Source organism: Esox lucius, chromosome 18, assembly GCF_011004845.1.
Source record: "Esox lucius isolate fEsoLuc1 chromosome 18, fEsoLuc1.pri, whole genome shotgun sequence".
Classification (NCBI taxonomy): Eukaryota; Metazoa; Chordata; class Actinopteri; order Esociformes; family Esocidae; genus Esox; species Esox lucius.
The window spans coordinates 5,657,046-5,674,724 of record NC_047586.1 but is presented as its reverse complement, the minus strand read 5'-3'; the positions used below and the strand labels follow the sequence as shown (position 1 = coordinate 5,674,724).

The 17,679-nt window shown below is 41.9% G+C and overlaps 1 long non-coding RNA gene across 2 annotated transcripts in view; it reads left to right on the top strand.

Annotated features, from left to right (window-relative positions):
• The first annotated feature begins 2,411 nt into the window (after positions 1-2,411).
• Positions 2,412-17,679, top strand: part of LOC105028958 — a 29,186-nt gene continuing 13,918 nt past the window's right edge. For both annotated transcript variants that reach the window (XR_829435.3, XR_002198190.2), the window contains exons 1-2: positions 2,412-2,752; positions 2,842-3,265. This is a non-coding gene — a long non-coding RNA (uncharacterized LOC105028958). The remainder of the gene's footprint in view (positions 2,753-2,841; positions 3,266-17,679) is intronic.

The following is a 17,679-nucleotide window of genomic DNA, read 5'->3' as shown; positions in this document are numbered from 1 at the left end:
GGAAAACATGGTAACGTTGAGAGCAGACCCTCTCCTCTCCCCCCTCTTGCACTTTCCTTCTCTTCCTACTCCGTTTACTTCTGTTTGATATTTGTACTCTTTTAATTACTCTAATGCGGTTGTCCTGCTGCTTGATGCGCAGTTGCTAGCTTTGCGCGCGTTTGGATAGTCCTCGTTAACATGTCGGAGACTTACCTTAGCGTAAGTCTTGGTTGACATGGCGGTATAATTTATTTAATAGATTATAAAATAACTGTATCAGCATCCCACGCTACACGGATGCTTCTTGTTATTTTTTTCTGGGAATACAATTAATTTGAAGTTGCTGACAGGTGTCGTCCTACGCATCTGTCAAATGGCAGTCGAGGAAGACTTGACGAATTGCTTCTGAAAATGTTCAATGTAAGAAATACACATTTTCATTCACTCTGGCGAAAGGAAGATGTCAACACGTTTTGTTCAGTAAATGGAACCAGTTAATCAAGGTGTATCTTATATATAAATCAACTATATATTGAGGTGATTTAGTTCTGATTCCAAGTTGTAGATGCAATTTCCAAATCAGTGAGACCACCCTCTCTAGTGAGAAACTTGTTTTCCAGTTCTACCTGAGTGCCTTTCAGCTAAATTACTAAAATGTAATTTAAAATGTACACTGTTCATAAAGGGTTAAACAATGATTAATTAACCCTTCAGTCAAAGGTTACACCAGTTCATTGCTTTGGAAACCCATAACTGGCAGTGTGCAAAGCACTGGGGCCTTTTCTCTTTTGGGCAAACCTCAGTTCTTTACCATCGCTTCTTTGTGACCTTTATGTTCAAAACAAACACTATTTAATTCACTCTGGTGGGAAAGGAATAAATCATGAAGCTAGGTTCATTTAATGGAACTGATGAATCGTGAAGAAGGAATATAAGTTAAAGTCTCCCCCATGTCCCTTCTTCTGTAAAAAAAACAGACTGAAGGAATGCAAGCACTCTAATGGATGCTAGGGGTGAGCCTATACAATACTGAACCATGTCTTAAGTCAGTATGGTGTTTGTGTACATTTAAAACACTGGTGAATTGACATTTTGAGTTCTGATGGGAACAACAGTTCAACTAAGCTCATGAGGGAGTTATATTCTCCGTGACACAAGAAGTATGAACATGTATTCACTCACTTAAATCTCTCTGGATTAGAGCGTCTGCTAAATGACTTAAATGTAGGAAACTTGCACTTACTAGGACTGCAATATGTTTGACCTCGCTATCTTAAGACGTTAAGATACTGTTAACATTACTGTTAACGTCTCTGCATCAGACCGTCTGATGAGTGACTGAAATCTAATGCAAAATGCCCCCATCTATAATGGAACAAACAGTGGTGGAAAACATGTCCGACCAATGCTCAAATGCCTTTTAAATCCACGATTGGAAGTTTGCACACTTCAGGCGAAGGGATATTGCCACGTTAAATGACCAAAATGTTGTGTAAATGTAAAATGGGGTAGAAATTGTGATTGGGACACACGTGATTGCTTCCCTGTTTTTCTCACCTGTGACCTTTGATCTGAAAAGTGCTTTATCGGTCAGAGGTCGTAGCCAGAAAACGGTCCTTCAAATGCCAAATGTCACTGAAGACACTCACAAGCATCCTAATCCGGAAGAGCTTTGAAGTACCCCACACCTCCTTTATTAAATGTATTTTACTGTCCATTCCGCTAATGCAATTAAACCAAAGAATTCACCAGTGGAAAAGGGCCTTCTTAGTTAGGCGCATTTTCATCCACATTTGCTGTCCTCGACCCCTGTTCTCCAGTACCTCTCAGCTTTTTCAAAAGGGAAGAGGACACTTGAGTGGTGCTGGCCTATTTAAGGCCAACGGCTAGGGGAGCAATAGGCTAGCCTGTATCACCACTTTGCCGCTGCCACTGTTAGGTCATCTGTCCAAGTTACCGAGAAGGGTTGGTGCATGGTACGCCTCTGCCCCAGGAAGGCAATGGAAGAGGGCTATGGCCCAATTCCATATCGACCCCGAAACCCGACACGCCTCTGGGCCTGTGAGCGGCCGAGAGGATTTGACAAGCGTTAGCAACACAGTGAAATCTCCACCGAGACAATCAGTAGCCCCGTGGAGCTATTACCATATTGATTACACCTGTCAAATCATCTTAGGTCTACATGGGCATGTGGGGTCTATAGGAGGCGATTTGGGTTTGTGTTCAAATTACTTCTTTCGTTCTTTTTGGTTAGCTTGAGTAAAAAAATAAATAAAGGCACCATATTTTAGGTTTATGGCTGTTAGCGTATACAAGCAGTGCTGCCTTTGTTGTACTACTAGCATCCAGCCACTTGGTGGTGCTAGCAGACAAACAGCCCAACGGTCCCCATTTACTGAAGTTGACAAACTGTTCCCAAAATACTTTTTTCCCTGCTATTCTGCGCACTTTAGTAGGAAAGGAATCTGACTCATCAGTTCTGAAATGGCCTTGCTAGCCTCTGGTCCCAGTGAGCAGCAGCGACAATATGGAATGGCAATGTTTGGATCCAGTCCTGCAGTCCAATCGCCTCGGTTCAATTTGCATTTTGCAAGTTACATTCATTTATAATTCACGTTCGGGCACTGGATAAAAAGCAAAAGCTATTATTGCTGAATGAGGTTGAGTGAGGAGTGGCTTTATTACCGGGATAGATAGACTTTCGATGAACTCATTTAAACTCACGAAAGATCCTGCAAGTGTTTTTCAAAGCCGCATTAAAGTTTATAAGGTATTTTATCATGTCAGGTTTATGCTGAGTTTCACCGCTAAACATGAGATCATTCGTCAAAGTTGTGCACTATTCTGTGTCTTCTGTAGCAGCTGCACAGGTGTTTCCCCCGGATTTAACTCGCCAACGCCCCAGTCCGCTTCATCGCCACTCCGGTCCCCATTGGCTCCTGCCGAATTACCTTCAACTTCCTCCTCAAATGCCCCCGTTTTCTCCACCCCTGCCCAATTCCACTAGACTACCGCACTGGCCTGGGAGCTGTTTAAAACAGTATTCAGTCGATGCTGAGAAGAAGGGGGTATAAACAACCGCACTGCTCCTGGCTCTTCTGAAGTGACGGTTCATCGCTGCAAATAATGCACTCAATTTGCAGGCAGTGGAATGGCTGGTTAAGCAGCGCTCTGTGCCCGGCACTCGATGCAGCGGCTGAGAACGTACGTGCTGAGAAGACCAAGTCGGAGATACCAGAGAGGAACGCGAGGAGATTGGATCTTGGACCTCGGATAGGGGGAGGTGAGAATTTAGGGAGGTCGGAAGGGAACCGGTGTAATGGTTTAACCCAAGTAAACACAGTTAAGACACGTCTTTTTACAGATCACTTTCTGGGTAAAATTGAGAATATAGAAAAAAAAAAATCTGTATTCAGCAACCAGTTCACTCATGAAGTACTTCGTAGGAAGGGAGACGTGGAAGAGGAATTGGGAGAGTTCCGGTCGGACGAAGGAGACGCAGAGCGATGTGAACATTACATTGAATCGAACACTAATTGGCTAGTGGTGTCCACGCAATTGTCACGAGTAACCTATCATGGATAATTGGTCATCTCTTGATACGGAATAGTAGGCTACAGCAACGCTTATAACACATGCATAGGTGATTTAAAGTACAAAACAGTAGGTGCCAGAAGAACAGCAGGGAAAGAGATGGAACGTAGCCTGTGCCTAGATAGCCCCTGTGTTGATAGGCGGTATGAATTAATGTCCTGTATTGACTGTGGTCAGCCTTGAGGCCTTAGGAGGGCAGCGTAATCGAAAAACAAAGTCGAGGTAAAGTGGCACGGCGGCGGTAGCTGCAGTGGGATTGGATCCAGATGAAGGTCAGAGAGGCTCAGAGGGAAAGGCGATAACCACCTACATTATCTGGACTGTCTGAAGGGAGGCAGAGACAGACATGAGCTGTCTACATCTGCCTCTACCTCCCTATATATTCATGTCCCAATGGGAAGTACCATCTTTACATACCAGTTAAATGACCAAAAGTAGGGTTGCCTGTTTTTTGAAGGGGAGGTATTGGTTTTTGTTAATATTAATATTATCTGTTCGATGTACTATGTTTGGTTAGGCCTATATGTAGGGTGTTGGTCTGCTCATGTAATACAGAACAGAAAATCACTCCAATTATATTCAAAAAAGCGCACCATTATAGGGAGTGGTCGTTGGCTAGCTACTGTAGCTACGTCCTTAGCAACAAGATACAGCAGAGCAACAGGAATGCTTGCCTTTCCAGTCGGTGTTCCCTCCTACACGTGGGCGGTAACATCAACGTGTTATACAGGACTCTGAGATTACACCAGGAAAAATTGAAAGGCAGGATTGGTTTAACTAATGAGTCGTTGAGTTAATAATTAGTCTACAATAGGCCTTAATTGATGTTTTATTATTGAAGTACACAAAAGCACAGGGAATGCAAAGCCCCAAGAAATAGTTATATCATGTATATATTGAACTAGCATTCCTTGTCCCTCTATGTAAAAACTAAGAATACACCCAGTTCCTACAGTTTTAATGTTAATTTAATTGCACTCGATGCTGCTGATATCATCTGCCCCCTAAAATGCCAGCATATTCTCCCTGTAATGCTTTTGCTCTATTGTTGACTGAGTTGTACAAAGATATGAAATGGAATGTAGTCAGTAGGACGAGTAGTGTGAAAATGGGACGCAATGTTATGCCATGATAATTGTCAATTTTTTTTATCCAGCTGCGCCCATGTAAAACACACAGTAATACTGTCTTTGGATTTTACTTAGAAACCCAGGACTCTCCCAATAAGGCATCTTTGATTTCTTATTGTTACCGTCAACAGAAGTTATATGTACAGTACACTTGTCTCTTCATGCATGAACTGCTGAAAGCTTCCAACACGTCAGAAAAATCCTACTGTACCAGTCTCTACCCTGGCAATGTTTCTGTCACAGTCATTTAGACCATCTCTCCTCTGGACACCCCATTGTTTTGCGAGTGAGAGAGCTGGAGGGAGGGAACAAGAAAGTGACAGAGCAAGAGGACAGATAAAAAATAAATTGAGAAACGCAGTTAGAGATGGGCAGATAAAAATATGGGCAGACAGAGAGAGAGAGAGAGGCTGTGATAATGGGAAAAAAACCATGCTAGAGAGGGCAGACTGAATAAGTGTGAAAGGATGGAACCACCTCTATGAAGCAGGGGGTGCCAGTGTGACACAGTACAGCCAAAGCCTCTAATGACGTCCCCAGAGCCGTGTCTGGGGATGAATGGCCCCTACAGAAGACCGCCACACATGGAGCCACACCTCCTGGAAACACACAGGCCCCGTGGCCCAAATGGCACCCTATTCCGGATTTGGTGCACCTGGACAAGTGAAGTGGAATAAAAATGGAATATGGTGTCTTTTGGGAGGCGGCCATAGACACAGGGACAGGGCCAAGGGCAAGGGGAACCCAATGTGAGGCTCTGAACAGGAACACAAAGGCTTTGTCTGTCTTGTTTTGTTGCAAAGTTCCATCTCTGTCAAGTCACACTTATTTTGATTGCACATCACTTGACAGAAAGCCTGCAGTGTCTCGCTCTGTTTCTCCGTTCTGTCTCTTTCCCCTCGCTCTCTTCCACCCATGCTCTCTCTTCGGTCCAGAAGCCCTAAACGTAAAACGGCTGTTTGACGCCAGTTCTGATATATCCATTGTGTGCGTGACATAAGGATGTAGCAAGAAAAAAACAAAGCGCTTAAACTACGTAGATTGCCTTAATATTGTGTTTTCAAAATTAAGATACTTTCCAAAAGAGAGATCCTGCTTGATACATTCTACGAAGGTTCTGTCAGTAATCTCTGATATTCACAAGATGTATATTTTCTTCTTTTTTCAATTGTGGCTGTATCCTTTTGTCAGTTTAAGCTATAAAATATTAGGAAAAGATCTCTGGAAGTTAAGACTCAAACAAGGAAGACAAACCTGTATCCTGCCACTGTTTCCTTATGAAAATAAAAAGACTCATAGAACCAAGGGCCAAGAACCAACATGTAACCTGGCTTGTAAGTCTATGTGTAATTTTTAAGGCATTTGACAGCAGTGGATATTCCATGAAAAAAAATGCCTGGTAGCATTCATTATCTGTCATGTATACTTGTCCACTGTTACTTGGAATCTCCTGCTCACAATTTTATAAAATATATACTACATCTGTTCTCAGGTCCGCCTTAACCTGCCATTAGGCCCTGGGGCTGAAAGGTTTTTGTAGGCCCCCCCAACTCACAGAAAAAAATAATAAAATGTGTAAAATACATGCTTGTCTATACAGCGCAAAATGTGTTCGTTTCTTTAGGGGGATACAACAGTGACTTGTCCCTATATGAGATGACCAAATCACTTGAGCCTACTTCACCATAAACACAAATGTCAGTGTAGAATATATGTGTGAGGTCGGACACTATGTCTATGTTCAGGTGGAATTGTGGTAAAAAGGAGATAGATAAACAGTCTAAACCATAGACCTGCACTTTGTGTATGTGGTTCTGTAACAACAAAGCACAACAATACAGACTGATTATGAACAAATAATAAGGAAAACACACTACCTTGGGAAGGTGAGCAACATAGCCACTCCCAGGGCAGATACTCCCCATGACCAAGCTTGCGCTTGGAATGTGTCTTTGAGAAGAATCTTCTCTGGTGTTTGTATTGGCGTTCTGAAGCAAAGAGGTCAGCTTCTCTGTTCTGGCACAATTCCGGTCCCATTTTCACCCTGGGAAAAGACGCACCTATTATTTTGGCCCCAGAGACACAGGTCAGTGCTTTTCAGGTTGTCATCCGACTCGTCCTGTCCTGATCCTGCCCACTTGTCTCCTCCACTGTGATCCCCTTTGGTTGGATCTACCCGTGCTGCCAGGTCCACTTCTCCTGGTGAGACAGGTAACAGGCCTCCGGTCTGTCCATCTCCAGTTGTCTCTACGTTCATCCAGTCCTCATCCTCTTCAGCTTCTCCCTAAACGTTAGCGGTCCTCCTGTCTTCTCATCGTCCTCTCCACAAATGTTCGCTGCACCGCTCGTTAACAAGCTCGCCTCTTCATTTTTAGCAGGTTTAAATAATCCTGTCAGCTTTTAATGTGCTTGAAAAAATTCCTTCTCACTGTTTTCTTTTTGCCTTAATATTTGGCGTTTTTGAGCACTGCTCTCAAACATTTTCCTTTCTGACATTTTGAGCTAGCTAGCCACAACTTCTCACTAGCATTATATGGTACCATGACAACGGCCTAATGCTAACGTATGGTAACGTAGCGTCATTGGTCACGTCAAAATAGGATCAGCAGCCAGAATCATGAATATCAAGTGATGGACAGAATATTTGACAAATTACAAAACAACGTGATTTTTTTTTTTTGGCTAATGATAGGCCCCTCGTCTTCGTAGGCCCCTGGGCTTAAGCCCCGGTAAACCCATGCATTCAGGCGGCCCTGTCTATACTGTTAACTCAGGTGTTTTAGAAATTGTTTTGACATAAAAGCATACATGTTTGAGGGGACGATTTGGCAGGGGCAGTCACCTTTGCTCCTTTTCATGAAAGGTGTCAATATGTCTTGAGTTGACTGTACATATAATGCCCTCCAGAATTATTGGTGAGCAGCTGCTCACCTATTATTGCTGCCAGTATGTTCAGTAGTATGTGCACCCTCCCTTCAGCTCTGAAATAACAGCCCTCGGTTGTCTCCTATGAGGTTTGATTAGATGGGGCAACGCAAAGGATATTATTTGAGACAATTCTTCCAAACCGAAACTCCAGAAACTCAGGAATCCTTGGTCCTCGCTTGTGGACTCTTCTCATTCACTCACCCCACAGTTTTTTTTAAATGGGATTTATGTTGGTCAGGGGACTCTGATAGCCGTGAAATGACGACCCAGTTTTATCCTCCCGGCAGAGGTAGACAGGTTTTGGCTTAAAATCCCCTGGTACTTGTTGGAGTCCATGTTGGCATGTATCTTAACAAGGATTCCAGGGCCTTTGGAAGTAAAACAGCCCCACAACACAGATCCACCTGTATATTTTACAGTGCTAATTAGGTTATATTATGCCTGACCATAAATCTGTTAACGCCAAACCCACTTCTCTGATTTGTGGACATAAAAGGCTCCATTTTAGTTTAAACAGATTATAGAATCTGGTTCCAATCAAAATTCCAATGGCATTTAATAAACTTCAGATGCATATATGTTAGGTTTGGTGACAGCAGAGGCTTTCTTCTAGCAATCCCTCTAAACAACTTGTTCACATGGGGGTGTCTAATTCTTGTTTTGGTGACATGATGAGCCCAAGATGTAACCAATTTATGTAATTCTCCTTTTTTTGCCACAAGAATCTTTCTCACTGAGCATGGGGGAAAAATACACATGCGTCCTTAAGGCAGGTTCAACACAACTCCATTTATTTTACATTTCTTTAAAATAGTGGAAATAGGTACTTTCAGACAGCTATCTTTTTATAGCCATTGCCTGATTTGTGACAATCACATTGTCTCATTTAATTTTGTGTTCCCTGTCACTGCATACTTACACCCCATTAAAGCAGCATGTTGTGGATGACCACATAAGAATTCCCAAAACTAGAAAAAGTGTTTTTATGTTATTCATGTGGATCATTCACACACCAGTAATGCAGGAGGGGTGACTAAAATAAGTGACTCTCACTTTCTAAGAAAGTATGAGAAGGTAGTCAACAGACAGATGTATCCCCAAGTCAGCCGCGAGGATGAGTGTCATTTTCGGGCACATATCATCACTGTCTGTGACTTAACCTTGATCCAACATCTCTTTTTATTTAAACGATCCGTCAGCATTTCCGTCTACCCAACTGATGAAAACACACACACATATCCATCCTTCCCCTCTAGATACACACGCCCTTGGAAATCATTCATAATTCATGTCTGCCTCTTCTCTCTCAGGATAGTACTTACCATCCTCAACCAGGACATCGGTTGGTGCCATCCAGGATCCTTAACCCTTAACTTTATCCCTAACAATAACCACATTAAATTTTACACTTCAGTTGGGTGTTGTCACAGTTGGGGTTTTCCCAAGCCAGTGGTTCTAGATCGGATTCAGCACTGTGGTCAGTTGGAAAAGCCCGAACTCTACCGTTCCCACCAACGAGCTGTGCTGCTCCAGCGACTCACGAAATTGTTTTCTGCCCCAGGTAATCGTTTACATCAGACCCACCTACCTCCGTAGGCCTGCATGTTCTGGTAGGTCCAAAAGGAACCAACTCTTTTTGAATATGTCCCGATGTGGCAGTGATATGAGTCAGAAACAGGTGTTGTAGTGTGAAAATGCAATGCTGCGTATAAACAGAACAATTTTGTTCATGAAGTGTGTTAGGCGATTGAAGTATTTGAGTGTTTTTTGGGGATTTTGGCAAGGTCCGTTTGTCGGCTAACACTGGATCAACAGCCGCAGTAGCTAGTCCATAGTGTTAGCCTTTCTGTCTGAAGGGTCTATAGCCTACAGTGTTAGTCTCTATGTCTGAAGGGGTAGACGGTAAACTTACAAGCATACCAATAATTCCGTATTAACTTGGTTATGGCGGTAAGCCGAAAGTGGCATTGATTATGTAAACACTGTGGTCTTCCGTTTTAGATCTTCTACCTGGTAGTTGGTTGCACTCACCCGGTGTCCAAGGCCTGAATTAGTTACTCATTAGCTGGAGGGTCGGCCCTCCAGAATCAGAGTTGAAAAGTTGAAAAGCCCCGCTTTATGCCAAAAAAAGTCAGCTTTTTGGGCTGTGCAGTTCCCCTCCCGGGGGATTCTATAGACACACATCAAAAGTTACATTTCCATTTTTGTTAGTCCATTCTGTGAGACACTAGGGCTCTGACTTGGCATGGAAATGTAATGTCCACAATGCTGGAATTGCCCCTGGCCTATTCTCTCTCTCTCTCCTCTGCGTCAGGGATCCGTTTTACACACAATCGGCTGACAGTGTGTAGCGAGAAGGCCCGTTTGTGCGTGTGTAAGCATCGTGACAAAATGCTGACGTTGAGTTTGGATGATTAATACAGGTAGCTATGGGACTGAAAACATTCCCGGGGAATCTCTTCCTCTCCTGTTGCACTGGCATCATCTCTAATCCCACAGTGAGGATAACAAATTCATGGCTGGTTAGCTTTTCACACAGAATAGATTTCCTAAAGAGCCAATAAACTTTGCAGTCATGGGATATTTTAAGGGGTTTTGTGGACACAGTTGTTGGTCATGATTGACACAGCCATAACTGACATACCAAACTGATTTCCCCGGTTCCACTGAGAACAAATCAGATTGTTGCTGCATGCGTAGTGACATGGGCGTGAGGGAATCAATATAGATCGACCTTTAGCGGAGACATAGAGGAGAGCCGGGGTGAATACTGCTGAGTCATCAGGCTTATGTAAGATGGATGCCTGGTTAAAAGAGGAGTGATGTGTATTTCTGTCTTTGGGTGTTCTTGTGTGTTGTAACTGGGCGCTTCACCTTTCCCACAGAAGAAGGAGATGCATATATACAGTATAAACAATGTATTTTAAATACACTGCTCAAAAATATTAAGGGAACATGCAATCATCACAGTGTAACACTGAGTCAGTTAAACAATATTAACCTGTCCAGTTAGGAACATGAGCGATTGTGAATCAATGTGGTGCAATATGAATGTGACAACAGGTGGACTGGAGAGGCAACAGCAAGACAACCCAAAAAAAGGGAATGGTTTATGCTGCCAGCAACATCATCCAGCATGACCGGTTTGGCGGTGGGTCAGGGATGAACCTTGGAGGGTCGCACAGACCTCCACGTGTTAGCCAACAGTACCCTGAGTGCTATTAGGTACCGGGATGAACGTCTCTGACCCATTGTTAGACCTTACGCTGGGACAGTGGGCCCTGGGTTCCCCCCGGTGCTGGACAATGCCGGCCTCATGTGGCCAGACGGTGTAGGTGAATGGTTTTGACCTAGATGTGCTTGATAACTGTAACAAAAAAAAAAAAATCTTGGTGCTACATCCAATTAAACCGTTTTACATGAATGACTTAAAAATTAAAGCATCGTATGAAAAGTCTTCTGAACTAAACAAACAAGGACTAGACAAAGATGTTAAGGGACCATACAAATGTGCTGAGGACTTTTGTTTTGGTTTTTTCTCAGTCTCATCTGAGTGAATTAGAGAATGCGAAACTATTAATTTCCAGTGGAAATAATCAGATTTTGTTAAAACATGTTAAAGTGGCTTTTGAAACCAACCTAGCCTTGAATGAGTTTACATTTTGATGTTGACACTGGTGAATTTGGCAAATATTTATCTATTGAAACGTGTGTTTTTTTTTCATTAAATGGGAAATGCTCCATCTGACCTTGCTTTTGTAATCATGAATACATTGTAGAAACTCATTACTACCAACTCCCTTCTGACTGAAACATGACAGTCAGGTAGAATAAATATGTTAAATTAAAATGACAGATAGCTGTTTCAGGTGCAGGCGCCACTGAGACTAACGAGATTTTATTTTTAATTGTTATTGTTTCATTACTGAGTAAACTCATCAAGCCCATGCTAATTAATTTAATGAATGCACGTCAATATTAATTTATTCATACCGAAGTCCTTGTAATGAAAATGTGAACATTTGAAAACAACTGCAATGTTAAAACAATGGTTGGTCTTTTCCTACAGGTTAGTATCTTGCAACAACATAAATTACATAGTGTACATTGTTTGTATAGAACAGAACACATAATGTAGCCAATAACCTTCAAAATAGAAATTATAATTATTAAATATGCCAGACCATTAGAAGTCCACTTTTTGGCCAGGGCTTTCCAAATATGTTGTATAACAATTAACATCACTGGTTCATTATTTTATTCTGATTATTATGTAGTAGTAAACCCAATTGTCACTTTAGATTTCTCTCTCTTTTCCAAAATGATTTATATACACTGAACAAAATTATAAACGCAACACTTTTGTTTTTGCCCCCATTTATCATGAACTCAGCTGAACTCAAAGATCTAAGACTTTCTCTATGTACACAAAAGCCCTATTTCTCTCAAATATTGTTCACAAATCTGTCTAAATCTGTGTTAGTGATCACTTCTCCTTTAACGAGATAATCCATCCACCTCACCAGTGTGACATATCAAGATGCTGATTAGACAGCATGATTATTGCACAGGTGTGCCTTAGGCTGGCCACAATAAAAGGCCACTGTAAAATGTGCAGTTGCATCACACAGCACAATGCCACAGATGTTGCAAGTTTTGAGGGAGCGTGCAATTGGCATGCTGACTAAGAATGTCCACCAAAGCTGTTGCCCGTGAATTTAATATTTATTTCTCTAGCATAAGCCATCTCCAAAGGCATATCAGAGAATTTGGCAGTACAACCAACTGGCCTCACAACCGCAGACCACGTGTAACCACACCAGCCCAGGACCTCCACATCCAGCAACTTCACCTCCAAGATCATCTGAGACCAGCCACCTGGACAGCTACTGCAAAAATCAGTTTGCATAACCAAAGAATTTCTGCACAAACTGTCAGAAACTGTCTCAGGGAAGCTCATCTGCATGCTCGTCATCCTCATCGGGGTCTCGACCTGACTGCAGTTGATTGGGCAAATGCTCACATTCGATGGCGTCTGGAACTTTGGAGAGGTGCTCTCTTCACAGATGAATCCCGGTTTTCACTGTATTGGGCAGATGGCAGACAGCGTGTATGGGGTCGTGTGGGTGAGTGGTTTGCTGATGTCAACATTGTGGATCGAGTGGCCCATGGTGACTGTGTGGTTAGGGTATGGGTAGGTGTGAGTTATGGACAATGAACACCGGTGCATTTTATTGATGGCATTTGGATGCACAGAGATACCGTGAAGAGATCCTGAGGCCCATTGTTGTGCCATTCATCCACGACCATCACCTCATGTTGCAGCATGATAATGCACGTCCCCATGTTGCAAGGATCTGTACACAATTCCTGGAAGCTGAAAACATCCCAGTTCTTGCATGGCCAGCATACTCACCGGAAATGTCACCCATTGAGCACGTTTGGGATGCTCGGGATCGACGTATACGACAGCGAGTTCCAGGTCCTGCCTATATCTAGCAACTTTGCACAGCCATTGAAGAGGAGTGGACCAACTTTCCACAGGCCACAATCAACAACCTGATCCACTCTATGCGAAGGAGATGTTGCACTGTGTGAGGCAAATGGTGGTCATACCAGATACTGACTGGTTTTCGGACCTCCCCGGACCCTCCCAATACAGTGAAACTGCACATTTTAGAGTGGGCTTTTATTGTGGCCAGCCTAAGGCACACCTGTGCAATAATCGTGCTGTCTAATCAACATCTTGATATGCCACAACTGTGAGGTGGATGGATTATCTCGGCAAAGGAGAAGTGCTCACCAACACAGATTTAGACAGATTTGTGAACAATATTTGAGAGAAATAGGCCTTTTGTGTACATAGAGAAATACCTTTGAGTTCAGCTCATGATAAATGGGGGCAAAAACAAAAGTGTTGCGTTTATAATTTTGTTCAGTGAATATACAGCTCCGGAAAAAATTTAGACCACTGCACCTTTTTCGTTCCTTTCCAAAAATGTTGTACGTTTTCTTTTTGAGAGAGGAACAGAATTGTTCAAGTTGCAGTGGTCTCTTCATTTTAACCCTTCTGTTCCTCACTCAAAACCTTCCTTTTCGTCTTTTTTGGAAAGGAAAGAAAAAGGTGAAGTGGTCTCTTCATTATTTCCGGAGCTGTATATACTGTATACGTTTTTTTCTTATTTAACTTGCCTTTCTTAGGGGCAGATTTATTCTATCCAGCAAACTATTTTACTGCTCAAATGCTGGTGCAGGACTGGGTTTTATTTGAATGTTTCCAACCAATGGCATGGCGATGTTTATCCATCAAAAACTGCTACCTCCTCAGTCTGAGTCAAAACTGACAGCCAAACAGCTTTTGCTGCAAACTTGTATTTTTCGCACCTCTTCTTTTAGCAACTCTATTCAATCATTTTATATATTGTATGTTTTATGTATGAGAAAATTGTGTGATATTTCATTTTTTATTTTAGAACCCAGCTCTCCAGTTTCACCCAGAATAATGTATTTTTTTTGTTCTCACCACAAACGTAACAGGCAAATTTTATTTGCTGCCAGGGGTTGGTTATAGACAATTCTGTTGGAACTGAAGAAACCAGTTGGCCCGGAGTGCAAACACCTGGCCTCGGACTTCTGAGTTCTACTGGTTTTCGTTCTAGCCCTCAAATCAAAGACACTAAATCCATATTACCAACCTGTGTCTGTCTCTCGGAGGTGACTATAGATTCTGTTGTTGGACAATAGTTACTTCAAAGTACTGGCGGGATAGCCTGCCAGCGCAAGCCTTTTAGATTGCTGGTTAAAACGAACCTGTTGAACCGGAAAAAAATCTTGAGGGACAATGACTGATCTGCCGGCTTAAACTCCCCTACGTGCAACACACACGAGATCCTTTCCTTTTGACCGTCGAAGGCTGTCTGAACTCTGAACGCTGTCTGATGATCAGACTCTGATCCACGTGTGTGAGTCTTTCCCGGGCCAGTGTCTGAACAACTGAAGGAGGCCAAGGAGCTGGGGACTGAGTGCCTTTATACATCACTCCTCCAATCATAGACCACCTGTGACTCCCAGCAGACGTTGATGATTAAATATTCTCTTCTAGTGCCCATTGGGTTGTTCTCGTAGCCCTCTGCCACGGGTGGTAAGAATAATCAGTGGATGCAAATTATTGCACTCTGTATAATTGCATTGCTCTTTTTCTGCATGGTATTTGGGTTCCACTAGAAGCAATGAGTGGCCATGTCGAGCTGACATTTGTTCTGGCAATAATATGGAGTGCAACAGGAAAACAGAACATTTAATTTATTTCCTTTGACAAGCTAATGAGTGGTCTCTACCACAACTAAGAATAGTGCAGTTAAAGAGGACTATTAAGTTGTCAATGACAAGCGCAGTGGCCTTCCTTTCCTTCGAGTTTAAACTTGAGTATATATTTTACTGCACTGTATCGGCATGAACAAATAAGACTAGTCTCTCAAACAGGACATTGGTAAATTTAAATGTTTCTGTCGGTAGTGCAATGCACTTAAAGCACTTATGGGAAAACATGGAATTGCCATTAATTGCTTGATTTATTGTTATTATATTTTGAACTACCCCTGGTGTCATGGTTGTAGCCATCAATCTCCCATGAAAAAAAAAACACAGAGTTTGTACCTAAAGTGGATATAAAAGTCTTCACACCCTTGTTAAAATGCCAGGTTCTTGTGATGCACAAGAATGAGACAACGATAAATCATGTCAGAAACTTTTCCACCTTTAATGTGACCTATAACGTGAACAATTCAATTGAAAAACAAACTGAAATATTTGAGGGGGGAAAATTAAAAATGTCCTGTGCACAGCCCTTTTCACCCCACAGATGTTCAATTGGATTCAGGTCTGGGCTCTGGCTGGGCCATTCCAAAATGTTAATCTTCTTCTAGTGAAGCCATGCTTTTGTGGATTTGGATGTGTGCTTTGGGTCGTTCTCGTGCTGAAAGCTGAACTTCCTCTTCGGCTTTCTAACAGATGCCTGAAGGTTTTGTGCCAACATTGGCTGGTATTTGTAACTGTTCATAATTCCCTCCACCCTAAGGCCCTGGTTCCAGCTGAAGAAAAACAGCCCCAAAGAATGATGCTGCCACCACCATGCTTCACTGTGGGTATGGTGTTCTTTGGTTGATGTGCAGATATTTGTTTTTGCAAACTACAGCCGAGCTTGGATGTTTTTCTTTGTAAGAAAAGGCTTCCATCTTGGCACCCTACCCCATAGCCCATTCATATGAAGAATACAGGAGATTGTTGTCACATGTAGCACACAGCCAGTACTTTCCAGAAATTCCTGCAGTTTCTTTTATGTTGCTGTAGGCCTCTTGGAAGCCTCCCTGACCAGTTTTCTTCTTGTCTTTTCATACATTTTGGAGGGACGTCCAATTCTTGGTCATGTCTCTGTTGTGCCATATTTTCTCCACTTGATGATGACTGGCTTCACTGTGTTCCATGGTATATCTGATGCATTGGAAATTATTTTTATACCCTTCTCCTGCCTGATATCTTTCAACAATGAGATCCCTCTGATCCTTTGGAAGCTCTCTGCAGACCATGGCTTTTGCTCTGAGATGCAACAAAGAAAATGACAGGTAAATCCTACTAGAACTGCTGAACTTTATTTGTGATTAATCAGTTACTTTAAATGATGGCAGGTGTGTAATGACTTGTATTTAGCATGAGTTTCAATGTGTGTGGTTAATTCTAAACACAGCCACATCCCCAGTTATAAGAGGTTGTGCACACTTATGCATCCAGGTAATTGGTTTTTATTTTTCATGTTTCCCCCTCGAAGATTTCAGTTTGTTTTTGAATTGAATTGTTCACATTATAGGTCACATTAAAAGTGGAAACATTTCTGATTTACCTTTTGTCCCATTCTTTTACATCACAAAAACCTGGCATTTTAACAGGGGTGTGTAGACTTTTTATATCCACTATAGGTACCTTACCGTCAATTTGTACAACAGAAAAATTATCTAGATGGTCTTATTGGTCCCAGAATATCCATTAGCATGACTGATCAGAACATCTTGCCATCTTGTTATGAGATTATAATTGTTCACTTGTGCAGTTGTTTGAACTACATACCAGAAAGCCTGTGTTTGATCACCCATAGCCTATATAACCTATTCGCTTTTTGGTTATTTATATCTGCTTAGGCTAAAAATTAAGGTGCTGCTGATGTCTATTAGTTAGCTAATCTTTTGCTTTTACATTTTTAGGTAATAACTTTTAAAACTTTTAGGCAATTTCCCAACCCCTTTAAATATTATTGTCGCCTTACAATATGCCCAACTACACATCAACCTCCTATCAGAGTAACTGACCACTAAAATATATTGAATGTTATATTAAGAAGTGTCGGTCAGGCCTTTGGTTCTCAACCAGTGGGACTAGGACCCCTGGGGGTACTTCGCATATCAACAGGGGGTAAATGAGAAGACTCATGAGACCATAGGCTTACTGCTAGAAGTGAAGGGAAAAATTAAATAGGTGGTACAGTTGTCGGAAAAGGTTGGATTGAACAGACAAATTGGCAAAACTTTGCAAAATAATAATCCTTTCTGAAAATAAATGAAAGAAAATTAACTAGCCAAAAGAAAATGATTACATGAAATTGTGTGTTATTTGTTACGTATGTTCAGCTGAAATATCAATCAGCAGAGTGTTGACTTGTGTCTGCCAGTGTGACATCTGATGTAATGTGTTATTAAAATATACTTTTAAATGAGTGAGAATGACTAGTAGTATATTTTATAAAGGAGAGGCTCAAAAGTGTGTAACCACAGGGGTCATAGAGCATAAAACACTTGAACCATGAGGCATACTTCAACACACCATGACGAGGCAGTGGTTGAATACACTCCTAAAATAGTCTTTGACACAGGGTGTATTATTCTCTTCTGTTGAGTTAATTTATAAGGATTTTCTTCTCATGTTCACAAGGTGACGTTAGGTGTTTCTGTACTCTGGGCACATTGTGTCCTAACTAACACTCTAGTCCCTATTTAAT